The sequence below is a fragment of the Gekko japonicus genome, unplaced genomic scaffold (assembly GCF_001447785.1).
Source record: "Gekko japonicus isolate JY-2015 unplaced genomic scaffold, Gekko_japonicus_V1.1 scaffold33, whole genome shotgun sequence".
NCBI lineage: Eukaryota > Metazoa > Chordata > Lepidosauria > Squamata > Gekkonidae > Gekko > Gekko japonicus.
In genome coordinates, this window is record NW_015174272.1 from 2,150,790 (window position 1) to 2,166,125 (window position 15,336).

The 15,336-nt window shown below is 43.3% G+C and overlaps 1 protein-coding gene and 1 pseudogene across 2 annotated transcripts in view; both read left to right on the plus strand.

Moving 5' to 3' along the window:
- The window catches only part of CS (citrate synthase), a 50,671-nt gene that overhangs the window by 870 nt on the left and 34,465 nt on the right, over positions 1 to 15,336 (plus strand). The gene's annotated exons all lie outside the window — the stretch shown is intronic.
- On the plus strand, positions 9,866 to 10,367 carry LOC107120876 (annotated as a pseudogene).

The following is a 15,336-nucleotide window of genomic DNA, read 5'->3' on the forward strand; positions in this document are numbered from 1 at the left end:
TGAGAATGCTGTATGCCCCCCCCGTCCCCCCCCCCCCGTTATTGGGTCTGGCTTGGAATGGCAGTTTGGGGTCGTATAATGGTGTGCTTTGGGAGCCACCTGGGCTGACCCCACATGTCTTTGTGTCCTTATGGTCAAGATACGGAAGTTCCTTTGCCTATGGGGAAAGGGCCGCTTCCATGTAGTGTGACATTCCCTCAGCTTAAGTTGGTATTTAGGGGAAAGTTGCATCCTGGGTATTCTGGTTCCTTTTTATAGCAAGTGACCGAAGCAGCTGAACTAAGCTGGTTTAGTTGGTGGAAATGTAGCTGAGAAAATGGGTGCTTCCCTCTACTTCTCTCTTTTGCTCTTTGGTTTCCCTTAAGTAGGCTAGCCTGATCTTGTCAGATCTCAAAAGTTAAGCAGGGTTGGCTCTGGTTATTATTTGGATGGGAGACCACCAAGCTAGCTGGGTGACCTTGGGTCAGTCACAGCTCTTTCGGAGCTCTCACAGCCCAAAAAAATAACTCTAGCTCACCACTTTAGTGGTGCATAACGCTAAAGGGCTCAAACTTAAGTCTGCCAGACAATCCTCAGATCTCCTGGCTATTCTACATATATTGCCATAGGATAATTATTCATTATTATTAGCATGCACTATACAATAGCAGCTCCATTCAGGTTGGAGATTCCCAGCTTCATTTGTCATCTCGTGTTTTCTGGTCTCTCTTTAGATACTGTTTAGTAGCCTTTTTGCTGCTGCCTTGCTGGAAAATTCAGTCATGGCCTATTCATGGTCAAGGGCCTTCTGCCAGTTTCATTTGGACCCCTGACCTACTAAGTTTGCTAACAAATTAGTTACAAATGGCTGACCCCGGAGCACTTATTTTGCCTTTATTTACCCCGTATACACACACTGCCTTGCAGTTCCTGACTTTTTCCCTCTAGTATGGCTCTGCTTGGTCTAAAGGACATATTGATAGTGTTGGAAATAAGTTGAGGTCATATGTCTCTTGGAAAGACCATTTTTGTAAGTATTTATTAATTATTTAAAAATATATATTCTGCCCATTTGCGGGCAGCATGATGGCTAACAATTAGAACAAAACATTATAAAAGTAGATTCAGTTAAAACCAAAACTCAAATACATGTATAAATCACAGGAGCAGTAATTAAAGAATAATATGCAGGAAGAAGGGGTCATTGAGTGAACACCAGATTAAAAAAAACACACACACAACTTTGTCCACTGGTGGAAGACAGTGATAGACAGAGACAGATGAACATTTTGGGGGCAAGTGTTCTATGATTTTGAGGGAGTAGTGAGAAGTACCTGTAACCTGGAAAGTTAAAATTAGTACACTCTTAGCTAGCATTTAATGCAAAAGCCAGATGAGCTAGACACCTAGTGACCTGGGTAAGCGCTTCATCTTGATGCTCCTAATTTGTTCTGCCTTGGCTTCCCTCTTTCTCCCCACCCCCTTTCCTTTTTGATTGCTGCTTTTTGTTCTCTGTTTTAAATCTTCCTACTTGATGCACAGGGGTTGTTCTTTCTTCTCCCAGGAGTAGTTATATTTCTTGTGCTATTAATTCTTTTATGCGGGTGTCTGAGACTTCTGAATATGTGAAACACTCAGCTTGGGTTGTAGGGGCTTAGTGCTTTTGGAAGTTGCCTCTTTGGGTGAGTATTTTTAACAAAGAGAGAGTCCAGCCCATGGATTCCTATACCTAAAGCAACATGGTGGTGTAAAGCAGGGGATGCCAAGCCTTTTAAGTGAGTGGGCACCTTTGGAATCCTGAGATAGTGTGGTGGACACAGTCACAAAATGGTTGCCATAGCTTACCTTCAGTCATACCAGGAAAATCCTTGTGTTGTAGTGGCAGCTGCTGCCAAAACAGTGTTTTTAAAAATCTGCCCAGCCAATCAAATCTTCAGTGGCTAATACCCCTACCTGGCAATTTTTAACAACAGTTGATGGGTGCCATGTTGGGGATACCTGGTGTAGAGAATCTCCCTGATTATATGCAAATAGTCTCCAGGGATGAATTTCATTGCAGTTTTTCTTAAGGATCCATATGTGGTGTCTTCTGTCTGCTAGTCTTGTTTCCACAGGTGTCAGTAATCATGCAGTTAAGGAGGAAGTAGCATTTGATGGTATCTAGGAATTTATACAAGTAGCAGGATTTTACAGCATTTGAAATGTCTGTAGCCCTGCGTGGCATACTCATGGGAACTCTAACAACAGTTATAACTTCCTGGAAACTGTTGTTAATAGGTTTGTATAGGAGTGGCTTTGTACCACTTCTGGTAGTTTTGCTTTATGCTGAAACTGTGGTCTGTGGGCCTAGTCACTGCTTTGGGAATGTTGATTATGCCATGTGCCCTGGGCTTGGGCCTGCCTGCCTTAAACATTGGCATGTTTTGCCACTGTGTACAGCGTTTGCCATCCCCGCTGCACCTACACAATGACATTAATTGGTGGCAGCACTGGGAGGGGCCAGCCCTCGGTTCTTTTGTGTTGATTTGATCATTTCTTTAAGCAACTGATTAAGGAAGCCTTCAGCTTGCTAATGGATGTGCAAGGGATGTACATGTAGCTACATATAAGCACTGCCCTGGTGTTTATTGTCTCACTTGTTTCCGCCCTGTAATGCACAAGCCTTAATTGTGTGTGTGTGTTTTATCTTGGCTTTAGTGATCAATGAGAAATTGTGTTCATTTAATGGCAATGAAGGAATGCCGGGTGGATGTGATTGTGCTGTCCTACTGTGCAAAGTTTACCCACTTTCAGAAGGGTTTGAATAGGCCCTCTGATTTTTGTGTTTCTGCAGTCTTTAGGAGGCTTCTGGTTCATAGGTGAAGGAAGCAAGAACTAATAGGTTCTTTTCAGCTGGTGTTGCAAAGCTAAGCTTTTGTTGGCATCAAGCTTTCTCAGGATCAGTTTCTTGATTATCTTGCGGTCCTGGTCTGTGTAGGACAGCAGAGAGGCTATGTGGGTGTACTTGAGTAACATGTACATGTACAACGAGGAGCTATTATTTTGCAATATACATTTCAAAGACCTGCCCAGTCTCAGTCAGCGCAACATAGGTGTGGGCAGAAATTTTTCTTGAAAATATTCTATTGCTATATTTTTCCATGGAAACTTTTCCATCCTGACTATGTAAATATAATCTGTTTATCTGTAGTTGTCAGGGCTTTTGTGTGGCAAATCAGTCTTGCTTAGTCTAAATGTGGGATAGAAAGCATGGGCAAATCCCAGTGTTTGAACATTGTCTATTTACTTTATTTTGCTAACACTATTTAAATACTTAAATTATCTAAATTTGAACCAGAAAATGTTCCAGTTCAAATGTCCCCAGAAAATCACTGGATCACTGGGCCTTTCCCCACGATTTGTTGAGATAGATGGGCTGGTTATAATGTCAGCTGTATAATTGTGGCTTCTGTAAGCTTTGGTTAAATAATATCTTACCCCACCCCAATCCCTTACTGCTTTTCTCAGTAGTCTTAGAAAATAAAAGGATTAGTAGTTGACAGTGTGGTCTATAGCTCTAGGCATACCTGTTCATCAGACAAAGTCTATTCCTGTCTCCTTCAACTCCCTTACCCCCTTCCTCCTGATTTATACAAAGTGGTCTCCCTGCTGGGTGCCGCTTGGCCTTTATGGTCCATATTTGGTCTTTTAAGCGGGCTAATGCTCCCAGCTGATAGGGAGGAAGTGAACTAATGGGCTTGCAACCTGGCTGTAGGTGGGGGGTCTGTTTGATCAGCTCTCTAAAGCTGGGGGTCTAAGTCTCAAGATGGAACAAACGTTTACCTGCCCCCACATCTATTCTTAGCTCTAAATGCAGTTGAACTTGGGGAAGAGACTGATAGCCATAGTTTGGAGGTTCGGAATGTTATCTCTCCACCAGGCCTCTAATATTTGGTATCCCAAAGTATCCTCAAGCAGGGAGAGACTTCCATTGTTCACACTACATAAGCCTTTGATAAATGCAGGGAGTTCTATAATATCACTTCAGAAATGGTTAGGATCTTTTCCAGAAGTATGTGCTCACAAAAACCCACTGAACGTAATTTCACAACCATGCTGTTTTAAATGCACAACGCCAAAATGAACAAATTCTTGCTTATTTTTATACCTTGCAGACTTTTGGCCACTCTTGGACAATGGCCCAGTGTAGATAGGATATTTCATAATAACCTCTTCCCTGTAATCTATGTCTTGTCCACATCCATTTAATGAAGCATTTTAATCTAAAGTGGTCTGATTTTATTGTCACGTGTACCTGAGTGTGAGGGAAAGTGATCAGTTGAAAGTTGTTGGGTTTAAGCTGGCACCTTGCAAATGAAAAGGGTTTGCCAGCAAGTACTCTTGTGCAGAGAATATTAAGTTGGGTAATTCAACTGACTCATCGAGTTTTGCTGCATGCAGTGAGTTAACAGTTGCTGAGTTTCACTGGTGAGGTGGCTCTTGGTTGGGTTAAGTCATCTGGGTACAGATAAAAAAGATTGAAATGATATAGACACGTTTGGCTGGCCCTGCTTTTGCAACTGTTCTTAACTGTTAATGGATATGTGTCAGACAGGAATAAGAAAATGAACTTCAGAGTCTCTATTAAAGTAGGCTGCATTAATTGAAATCCAATAATATCTCCAGATAACATGAAGTTGAAAATTGGGGGCAATCAGTGTTGTATCTATTCTGTTCTATATAGAATTGCTGGATTTGAGTCCAGTAAGCACCTTAGAGACCAACATGATTTTCAGGGTATGAGCTTTCGAGAGACAACACTCCTTTTGTCAGATACGTGTGTAGAGTGTGTCTTTAATACTCACACAGGCAAGCCAGCTGCATAGTCATTGTTCCTTGGGCTGGGAAGTAAGTAATCAAGTGTGATTGTGGCTCTCTAGGTCACAGCATGTCTGCTAGGCTCTGCCTAAACAGACTTAGCTAGTAGGAATCCTTTAAGTGGCTTGGTCTCCTGCTGGCAGATAAAAACTGTCTTCTACAGAAAGGTAGTGTTACTCTGAACAAAGTCTTTGATCTGCTACGTGTGTCCCTATTGCAAGGGCAGGGCACAATAGCCTTATTCCCTAAGTACTGGGGATGTATCTCGACTGCTAGACTGCACTCTTGTCGTAGACCGAACAAAAAGACTTCGGAAGTTCCTTCTGTGTGCTTGACTACACATACAGGCCTGCCGACTGGGGTGTCCTATGAGCTATGTGACACATGAAAGACACACACATGAAGCTGCTTTCTACTGAACCAGACCCTTGATCCATCAAAGTCAGTATTGTCTACTCAGACTGGCAGCAGGTCTCCAGCTGAGGTCTTCCATATCACCTACTACCTGATCCTTGAACTGGAGATGCCGGGGATTGAACCTGGGACCTTCTGCATACCAAGGAGATGCTCAACCACTGAGCCATGGCCCCTCCCCACTGTGTGAAGTTCTTTTCTCCTCCAGTTATGAATTAATGTTGGGTGGTGTAGCTTGACAGAAACATAGAATCTGACTTGGACTGCTGTGTGTGCCTTGCATGTCAATATTTTGTAGAATCTGGCATTTAACTTGGTTTTATGGTGATACTAACTTGTTTTTGCTCCTTCACTGTAAAACCATGAGACACTCAGAACTGTACAGTCATACTGAAAGCTAAACTAATGCAGGCTGTTGGGCAGTTTCAAGTGGCTGGGGCTTGTAGAAGTTTCGGTCCGTAATGATTTCAACTTTGTGTCTCTCTGTCCTTCTGTGACTTTATTCTGCTGTCTTACACCTTGTTTTTCTTACTGTTTACTGCTGCTCTTGCTGCAGAAAGCACATTCCAACAAGTCTACAAAGGTTCTGTTGGGCATTGCAAGCAATTAAAAAGTATTTGGTCAGTGTACTTAAGAGGCACCACCAGCAAATTTTCAATAGTAACCTTATCATACCTGAATGAGTGCCTTCTACTCATTTCAAATCACAATTTCACTGTAAAGATCAGATACTCATTCCCTTGTTCTGCCTTTTCCTACATAAGATTGAACAGCAGCACCCCCGAAAAAACAACAACAACCCAATGCAGGGAAATACAATTTTTTACATGCAGGATAAGCGGGCTTTGGCCATGACTGAAAAACATAGTCTCGAATGCAATAATAAGGATTCTACAGTAGTAGAAAATGGACAGTGGTGGATTTTAAAACTGAATTGTACTGCATTTCTGAGTTCTCAAAGTATATATATATCTTTTAAAACAGGAATTATTTGGTCTCTTTAAGTCATTATTTTGTCTTTATCTTCCTTCTGTTTATTTTCCTCACTTCTGAGACAGAATGTGTATGCATCTAATTTCTAAAGCCCCATGATAAACTCAGGTATTCTGTGACTAAAAACAGGACTTTTATTAAAATGCTTGAGGCTTCTGCATTCTTCAAGAACCTTCAGTTTGCTGAAGTAAGAATTACTGCAGCTATCCTTTTGAAGTTGCTCTGGATTTATTTGTGTGGATTTCCCTTTCTTTAGAGGACTCAGTAATTATTTGGTCTCATAGTAAACAGGTGAAATGCAGTGGTGTGGAAACCTTCAAGACGTTTGTGCTGTTTTGACTGAAAGCACTATGAAAGGACTGAACCTTTGCTATTAAACCTGTTTTTCTTTAGAAGTGGGTTGGGTACCCTTTGGGCTGGTTTGCTAACTCTAGTCACCTACTCATTCTCCTATTCACTGCCTGGCTGCCCCTGGCAAGGAGACAGGTAGAAGGAAGTTGCACTTTCTTAATTCTTTACTGCTTAAAGGATCCAGCTGAGAGAGAGGGGGAGGGAGGGAGAGAGGGGGAGGGGGAGAGGGGGGGGAGGGAGAGGGAGGGAGAGAGAGATGGGAGCAGTGGCTGTGGTAGTGATGGTGAGAGTGAGAGAATGAGGCTTTCAAAGATACTTTTAAAGGTAAAGGTTTCCCTTGCTCGAAAGCCAGTCAAATCCGACTTGGGTTGCGGTGCTCATCTCTGTTTCCAAGCCGAAGAGCCAGCGCTGTCCAAAGATGTTTCCGTGGTCATGTGGCCGGCATGACTAAACGCCAAGGCGCATGGAACGCTGTTACCTTTCCACCAAAGTGGTACCTATTTATCTACTTGCAATTTCTTGCTTTCGAACTGCTAGGTTGGCAGGAGCTGGAACCAGGGATGGGAGCTTCCTCCGTCATGCGGCACTCGGGTCTCGAACTGCTGAACTACCAACCTTCCAGTCTGCAGTTCAGCGTCTTAACCAATTGAGCCACCGCAGCTCCCTATAAAGATCAAAACTGATGGCTATAACGGCAAACTGGTTCCTTTTGTACATCTGGCTTCTGGTTCACAGGTGCTTTTGTGAATTGTCCTTCTGTGTGAGGTACCATACAGATGAGGAGATCCCATCTGAAATGGAAATAAATGAGTTAATTCACCATAGCACTAGATGTGTGACTGCTTCCGTTCTGTTCTTGAAGGAAGCCTGTAGCTCGCTGAAGTGTCCTCTGTGGTATAAATTCCTCTCTCCAGCTGTAGGTTGGCTAAGTCATTCCCTACTGCCATGGTCTTCAAAGATGTTGGATCTGGACATGCATCAAGAAGTACAGGTGGTTGCTAAGCAACTATACTGATTGTGGTGGAGAGTTTGTGGGAGACCCAGGTTTGAATCCCCTCTTGGGAATGTGCATTCAGGTCTACCTGAACTGAAAATATATCTGAAAAACACCTTATTGGTACTTACTGTGTATATTTCGACTTCCCGAATGTATCCAGGATTTTTTGGGAGAACTGATTTTACTGAAAGCTTTAATGTCATTTGCGGACTCCAACTCCTGACCAGTAAGTGAAAAACACCTTTTGTACATCATTGAATCAGCTTATCAGTAGAGATCAAGAGATGTGTTGGGCGCCTGGCTTGACTTCACTGTTTTTATAGGCCACCTATTGTGGTAGCTGTGGTTTGAGATCTTGTTGACAAAAGAATGCTTGTAGGTAATACAAAAAAGTCATCCAGCACCAAATATAGAATGGAAAAAGCTCAAGACAACTGAGAGATCCTTTTGAAAGGCTCTGGTCTGAACTAGGGAAGTAAATGTGCAGAAGGAGTTACCTGCATGGGCCCCTGAAGTCAAAGGTTGGTCAGCTAAGTGAAGCAAGTGATCGTGACCCCATTCATCATAAGTGCACTGTTCAGTGAGTTTCGTGGCTGATCTGTTCATTTTTTGACAGTGGTGGGTCCATAAACTAAGTAAGACTTTGAATATATATTACATCTAACACTAGAAACATGGCAAGGACTCAGCCACTTGATGCTAGGAACTGGATTTTATTTAAAGGTATTGATCAGATCTGTGTCTCTTCATTATAATACATGGTGTTTTACAGTTATGCAGAGAGGTACGCTAGACTGAGAGAGTCACTTGTCTGTGGTCACAGGCAGTGTTCCCTCTAAGCTGAGTTAGTGTGAGCTACTTCACAGTTTCTTAGCCTCCAGCTCACATTTTTGTCTTAGCTCAGGAAGGATGGCTCCAGAGCAAACTAATTTATGCAGGAGCCAAATCGCCCGCTCACAACTTTAATGCTGGTAACTCACAAAGTAGAATTTTTGCTCACAAGACTCTGCAGCTTAGAGGGAGCATTGGTCACAGGCCTTTTGGTTTCAACCAAGCCCTGCCTTCAGTCCTCTGTACTTGACGTTTTTCTGTGGATAATGGTGGAATCTGTTACCTAAATCAGTATACAAGTTTCAGGGTCATAATGTGTAAAGGTGTTCCCTAACGTGCATGGAACAAACGTGTTTATTTTAGGCACCTGTATATTAGGAATCTTAAGCCTGTCTATACCAAGGTCCAGATTTAGATCAACACTCAAAAAAACAAGGGGGGGAAAGACTCTTAAACAATGGGTTTTTTATTTTATACACAAAGAGGTCAAATTAATCTATGCAATACAGAAAAAGCAGCAATGAAAATTACAGAAAGGCAAAAGCAATGTGGTAAATGATGCACAAAAACCTTTCCCAAGAACATTTGCCTAGCTGGAAGGGGAATAAAGACATAAGAGCCTGTTCCTGAGGACAAGCAGGGGGAGAGGAGGGGTTGTTCTCAGCAGCAAACAAGCTGTTTTGGGAGCTGAAACTAAGGGGGGGGGGAGTGCGCTGGCAGGTCCAGGGAGCGGAGAGTTGAGATCAGAGGGATGGGGACACAACCGTAATGCTGTGAGTAACAGAGTAGGTCCGAAACTATCCACAAAAGTTGGGGCTGAGGGGGGGGAGCGTTGATATCTTTTTGCCCGCATTGAGGAAGAGGAGGGGTTCTGGCATTGGAATGTGGGGATAATAAAAATGCAATTTTTTTTAAAGAGAAAAAGAGACTGGAGAGAAATGCTAGTGGAAAATGACAGTGTGCAAAAGAGGGCTCAACCTAAATTCAGGCTGCGGTCTTTGCAGTTGGGCCACTGTGACCTTTTGGGTCCTGTCTGGCCCGAAGAAGGCCTAATTTAGCCAGCACATGCATCTGATGCTCTAGATAAAACTTCCTTGCACCGAACTTACATGTGGTCCACCGTGACTGCATGTGATCCCGCTATGTGGGAGCCAGGTTATTCCACTGGTTTGGTAAATGAGATCAAGGGATCCTAATACAATGGTAGTCAGATTAGATGAACTGACCACTGTTTGGTAGGTGCCACTTCTCAATATATCCTATGAACCACATCCATTCGTTCACGCACAACTGGGGCTTCTAAATCAGGAGGTATTTCTCTGTCTGACCAAAGAGATTGCGGCATGGCCATTTTCCAACAGGCTGTGACTTACTGTGAGTAGAAACCATGAACTGTCTTAGTTCCTTGCAAAGCCAATAAGATGATAGGAATTTTAGGAACCTATGTGTAGCTGTGGCAGTGACAGGAGCAGTGCCCTGCTTACTGAAGTTTCTGCATCATGTTCTTTTGAAGTCTTAGACACGGTGTCGTCTAGCATGCAGGTGAAAAAAGTGGAAAAAGCATGCTTCTGGCCAGGTATTTGAATTGATACTAGGTCCTTCTTCAAAAGATGCAGTTCTAGAGTTTCCCCTTTCCCCTTCCAAAGAAGAAAGATCTATTTCTGGAAGAAATTCAAAGGAAGCTAGAAGCTGTGGAAGAAAGGCGCAAGTCCCACAAAGCTGAGGTATTGAAACAACTGGTTGAGAAACGAGAGCACAAGAAAGAGATGCTGCAAAAGGTGATTAAAGAGAATAATAACTTCAGCAAAATGGCAAAGGAGAAGCTGACCCACAAAATGGGAGCTAACAAAGAGAGAACAGAGAAGCACAAATGGCTGCTAAACTGGAGCACGCGAGAGAGAGGGAGGGACAGAGGGAGGGAGGGACGGAGAGAGAGGCATATTGAAGAAGTACTGAAGAATAAAGGAAGGAAAGAAGCTGGTAAGAATGGACGCGACTGACTTCATCCTGGAAATGGACTTTCTCCACTTTGTCAAAATATTCAAGAACCGCATTGGCCAGCGTTTTTAAGTTCCTAGAAAACTGGTGTAGAACTATATAATTAGACTCAACTGTACGTTTGCTTTGGGGAACAGTTTAGAAAAAGAGTGAACATGACAGGACTCCCCTGCTCTTTCATGTTTACTCTTTTTCTAAAACGTTGTCTTTCCAGTGTGGCTATCCTGTTGCATTTCTTCCATTCCAGTGCATTTTGTTCTGGATTGATGGCTAGTGCTATATTCAGCTGACATATTTGTGAATGGAATATGTTGTGTAATGTTCATGCTGAATCCGTTACAGTTCAGAATCTGTCAGTTTTACAAATATTACTGTAACCAAGTGACTTACGTAAAGCTGCACCAGTACTATTACAAAAAAAAGATGACAGGAATTTTAGAATCCCAGTCCTGCCCTGTGGCACGCACCATTTTTCATAAAGCTTCCTTAACGGTGCGATTTGTTCATTCTGTGTGACCTGAGGACTGGCCATCCAGTCTAAGTCGATGTCTGGGCTGCATGAAACCCTATATAGTAATTCCCTAATGCTTTGCAGAGTTCCTGTATTACTTCTGTGATGAATTGGGAACCCATATTGGAGTCCACTGCTAGTGAAATGCCCCATCTGTTCCAGACATTATTAAACAGGATTTTGGCAGTGGTGGCCTCTGTATTAGTCCAGCAAAGGAATGCTTCGATCCAGTTGCTAAAGGGATCCACAGTCATGAGGCAGTATTTATTTCCTAGAGCAGTGACCAGAAGGGGTCCAGCAAGATCTGTTTGTATGTGGGTCCACGGGCCTTTGATATGCTGATGTTGAATGGGGGCTCTGGGGCCAGTGTGGTCCACATTAACCATGGCACGAGAGAAACAATATCACACCATCATTCTTCATTGGCTGTCATATGGAGCCACCGCCCTGTTTCCTTGACTGTTGCAAGGGTGAGCGCTTTGCCTCTGTGGCCCTGCCCATGAACAAATTGGATTGTATGTAATGTGTTGAGGCACAATACTCCTTGTTTCTCTGCAACCCAATAAATTCCATCTTGTTTTTTGACCAATGAACTGACTTTTTGAAACTCTGCCTGCTTAGACTAACTCTTGAATTTGGTTGTCTCCTTCCTGTAGTGTACCAAGAACTAGGATGAGAGGGTATTAGCTGAGCTCTTGTGACTTGGCTTCTAGTAATTACTGGGTTAATTGGCGGAGGGTGGAGCAAGTCCCTGTTCCCTTGGAGTGGGCTCCTTTGCAGGAGCCTCTGCCCAATTGTGCCAATGACTGGCTTTTGACCTTGTTCTCTGGTGTCCCTTTACATGTGTTATCCAAGTAGTTGCAGTCCTATCCTCAATTCATTTAGCTATTTTAAACCCTTTATTGGCATGAGCCACTTGTTTCCCATATGCAGTTTGGAAATTGCTGGCTTGTGGAAGAGGGAGCTTTGGCCATCTAGTCTCAGTCAATGTAAACCTGACTTCACTGTTCCACTCCCTCTACGGAACCTCCCCATAGAGCAGGCCAATGTGCCTAATTTCTGGGAGGGACATGCATGCTGTTCTCTTTTAACTATTAACCCATACTGTGAGAGAGATTCTGCCTGGTCTTTTTTGAAACCCATTCCCCAGTTTACAAGGGCAAGAGTCCATTGCGCTATCCGAGCCTTAGACCCTTGTCCATTTTATATTTCCCCCCAAGAGAATGTACTCTAGTGAGGTGTGCATCTGTCTGCACAATTACTTTGGCCCCACCAGTAATGAATTCCCAGTGGGGCAAGACTGCAGATCAAAGCAAGGCACACTTTCTCTTAGGGCCTATATCAGGATTCTATAGGTCTAAGATTTCTGGAGGCATAGGCTACTACTCTCTGGCTTCCTAACTGTTGCCAGTTGAATGTAAAAAGGTTTTGTTATGCCAGGATGTGTTCCTATGCAAATCTTTTCTATAACTTAGCAAAAGAAGGTTGTTATTCCTTCCCTAATGTCAATGGGGCACTCTTTTTCAAAAGAGCATAAAGGGGTTTGGCTTTATCTGCAAAAGCTTCAATGAAGTTACAGGAGAAATTGAATGTTCCCAGTAAAGCATGGAGAGAAGGGACATCAGTTGGAGGAGGGAGCTTTGCTATTGTTTCCACCCTTTTGGGTGTCTGGCATCCACCTTGGGTCCCAGTTATTAGTCCTAAGTAGTTTACTGTGGTTTTAACTAATTGTGCCTTTTCTCAGCTTACCTTTAAACCTGTGTCCTGAACGTACAATTAACGAACAGTTAAATAACATCCTGTGTCCTGAACGATTTGCAAGCCCTCCCTAGTTATTTCATGTGTCTTCATTTTTATGTTAAAGTGATCCAAAACATCATCACCATAAGAAAAGACATGGACCCGTGATTCAGGGTTTAATTGATTGCACATTTTGACAACATGGGTGTGACATCTACTTGGGCTGCAATGGAAGTCCTGTGGGCTTCTTTTGAATGCGTATTGCTGACCTCAGAAAGTTAATGCAAATTTATACCAGTGAGAGTAGTGGAGATTAATAGAATGGAATGCATTAAGGTAAAGATAAAGGTTCCCTTGCTCAAAAGCCAGTCGAATCCGACTCTAGGGTTGCGGTGCTCATCTCCGTTTTAAAGCCGAAGAGCCAGCGCTGTCCGAAGACACTTCCGTGGTCATGTGGCCGGCATGACTAAACACCAAGGTGCACGGAACGCTGTTACCTTCCCACCGAAGTGGTACCTATTTATCTATTTGCAATTTCTTGCTTTTGAACTGCTAGTTTGGCAGGAGCTGGAACTAGAGATGGGAGCTCACTCCATCATGCGGCACCTGGGTCTCGAACTGCTGAACTACTGACCTTCCACAGCCTGCAGTTCAGCGTCTTAACCACTTGAGCCACCGCAGCATTAGGAATTAGGAATTCATTAGGAATTAGGAATGCATTAGGGAGGTCCAAAACACTGTAATACAGGGGTGTCAAACATGGGAGGGCTTCTATCAGGTCCGCACTGGAACTGGCTGTCTTCTGCTTCTTATTCCAATTCTGCTGCATCATTGTAGGTTTGCAACTTACAGATACACACCTGAACAGCATACTCAAGATAGCAACAGCACAGACATTTTGATGCAATAATTCAGAGCAAGAGGTGTCAGTTGTCAGACTCTGTTAAACAAAATATTGCAAGAGTGCTAATGTTTTAAGCATGTTTTTATTTTAAGTAAAAAAAAAAACCTTTGTGTTTGTATCCTTTATAAAGTTTATATCTCTGCTACCTGGCATTACATTTTATGACACACATGGCCCGGCCCAACAAGGTCTCATTTATGTCAGATCCGACCCTCATAACAAATGAGTTCGACACCCCTGCTGTAATACTTTCCTCCAGCAGCAATAGCAGTTAAAATTTCATTATATTGAGCTACTGGGGGGGGGGTATGGGAGGGGTGCCCGTGTATAGGGCTCTGAAATCCACTGTAATTCACCAAGTGACACCATCTGCTTTAAGGACTGGCCACTAGGGGTGTTATAGATTGATTGCATGGACACAATTACATTCCTCTTAAGTAGTCCCTCTGTAGTTATCCCTATGCTTATTTCGGCTTCCAAGGGATACCGATACTGCTTTTGGGGTGGAGGTTGATCTTTCTCTTCTATGAGAACATAGGTGTTTTTGTCCTTCCCACATTTCAACTTGTCCTTCGTCCGGACATGAGGGAATTCTTCCTTCCAAGCGCCACTAGTGACTTGGGCCACAGGCCGTGGAACTTTATGAGCTACATAGTGGTGAATTGCTGAGATTTCTGCTGGCCTCTCCATGAGTTGCCTGAGTCAGAAAGCCTTTAGCAAGGTCCACAGACAAATTGTATTTTCTTTAGGAAGCGAACTCCTGTAATGCCATTGTCCTTACCTCTGTTCACACAGCTACAAAGCTGCCCATTTAACTTGCCTATGAAAAAATGAATGTTTTCCCACACTGGAATAGATCGGGAGCCAGCTCCATACCCAGTTAAGTTTATACGTTCTGCTGTAGGAATTCCTTCCTGAGCTAGTTCTGGCCTGGGAATATTAAGTGAAGCTCCAGTTTAATGTGGCAGTGCTTTTCCCTTGGGATGCCTATGCCAGCTTTAACATTTGGGCTTCCCCAAGGATCAAGCACAAGTTTTGTTGTGACTCCAGAGGAGGGGGTGCAATCCCAGGGTGTCCTAGCAATCATCCTCATAGTTAGAAGAAGGCGGGGCAGGGGGAGATTTCTGAAGTTTTAGAATATTTCGTTTTCTTGTGTGTGTGCCGTCAAGTCACAGCTGACTTAAGGGTAGCCCCAAGTAGAGTGCATTGCAATAATCTATTCTAAATGTAACCCTTTTATTGTTTCTCAACTAGGGATACATTTCTAAGTTATTTAAATTCTGGGAAGTGCTTCCCGCCTCAGTGGCCAGTTGTGCTAGACCCACACATTTTGGCAAGTTGTGTTAAATCTACGTCAGTTGCCATGGCATACATCTGCAAGATGGCAGCCATCCAAGCAATTCCAGTTTCCTGGAAAAAAAGGGGTCTCAGTTGGTATGCAGTTGCTCTGGATTCAGTGGCAGACCACTGCACAGGTGCCTTATCTTCTCCTTTTGGAGAACGCCTCTATTATTTGCCCTTTTTTGGGTCTTGGTCTTTATGGGAGCTACAGGGGCAAGATCAGGTTCTCCTGAGGAGATCTTGTGGGGGAGAGCCGAAAGCTCCTTGGGATGGACAGAAGTAATTAAGCTTCTGTGCGAACAGAGTTGTCTTGTCAGGCTTTCTGTCTTGGCACAGCATGCTCCATGGCTCATTTCTACATTTTGATGTTTATTCTGGGAAGCTGGGAACCCTGCCACTTGCTTGGCTTCTTACAGCTTA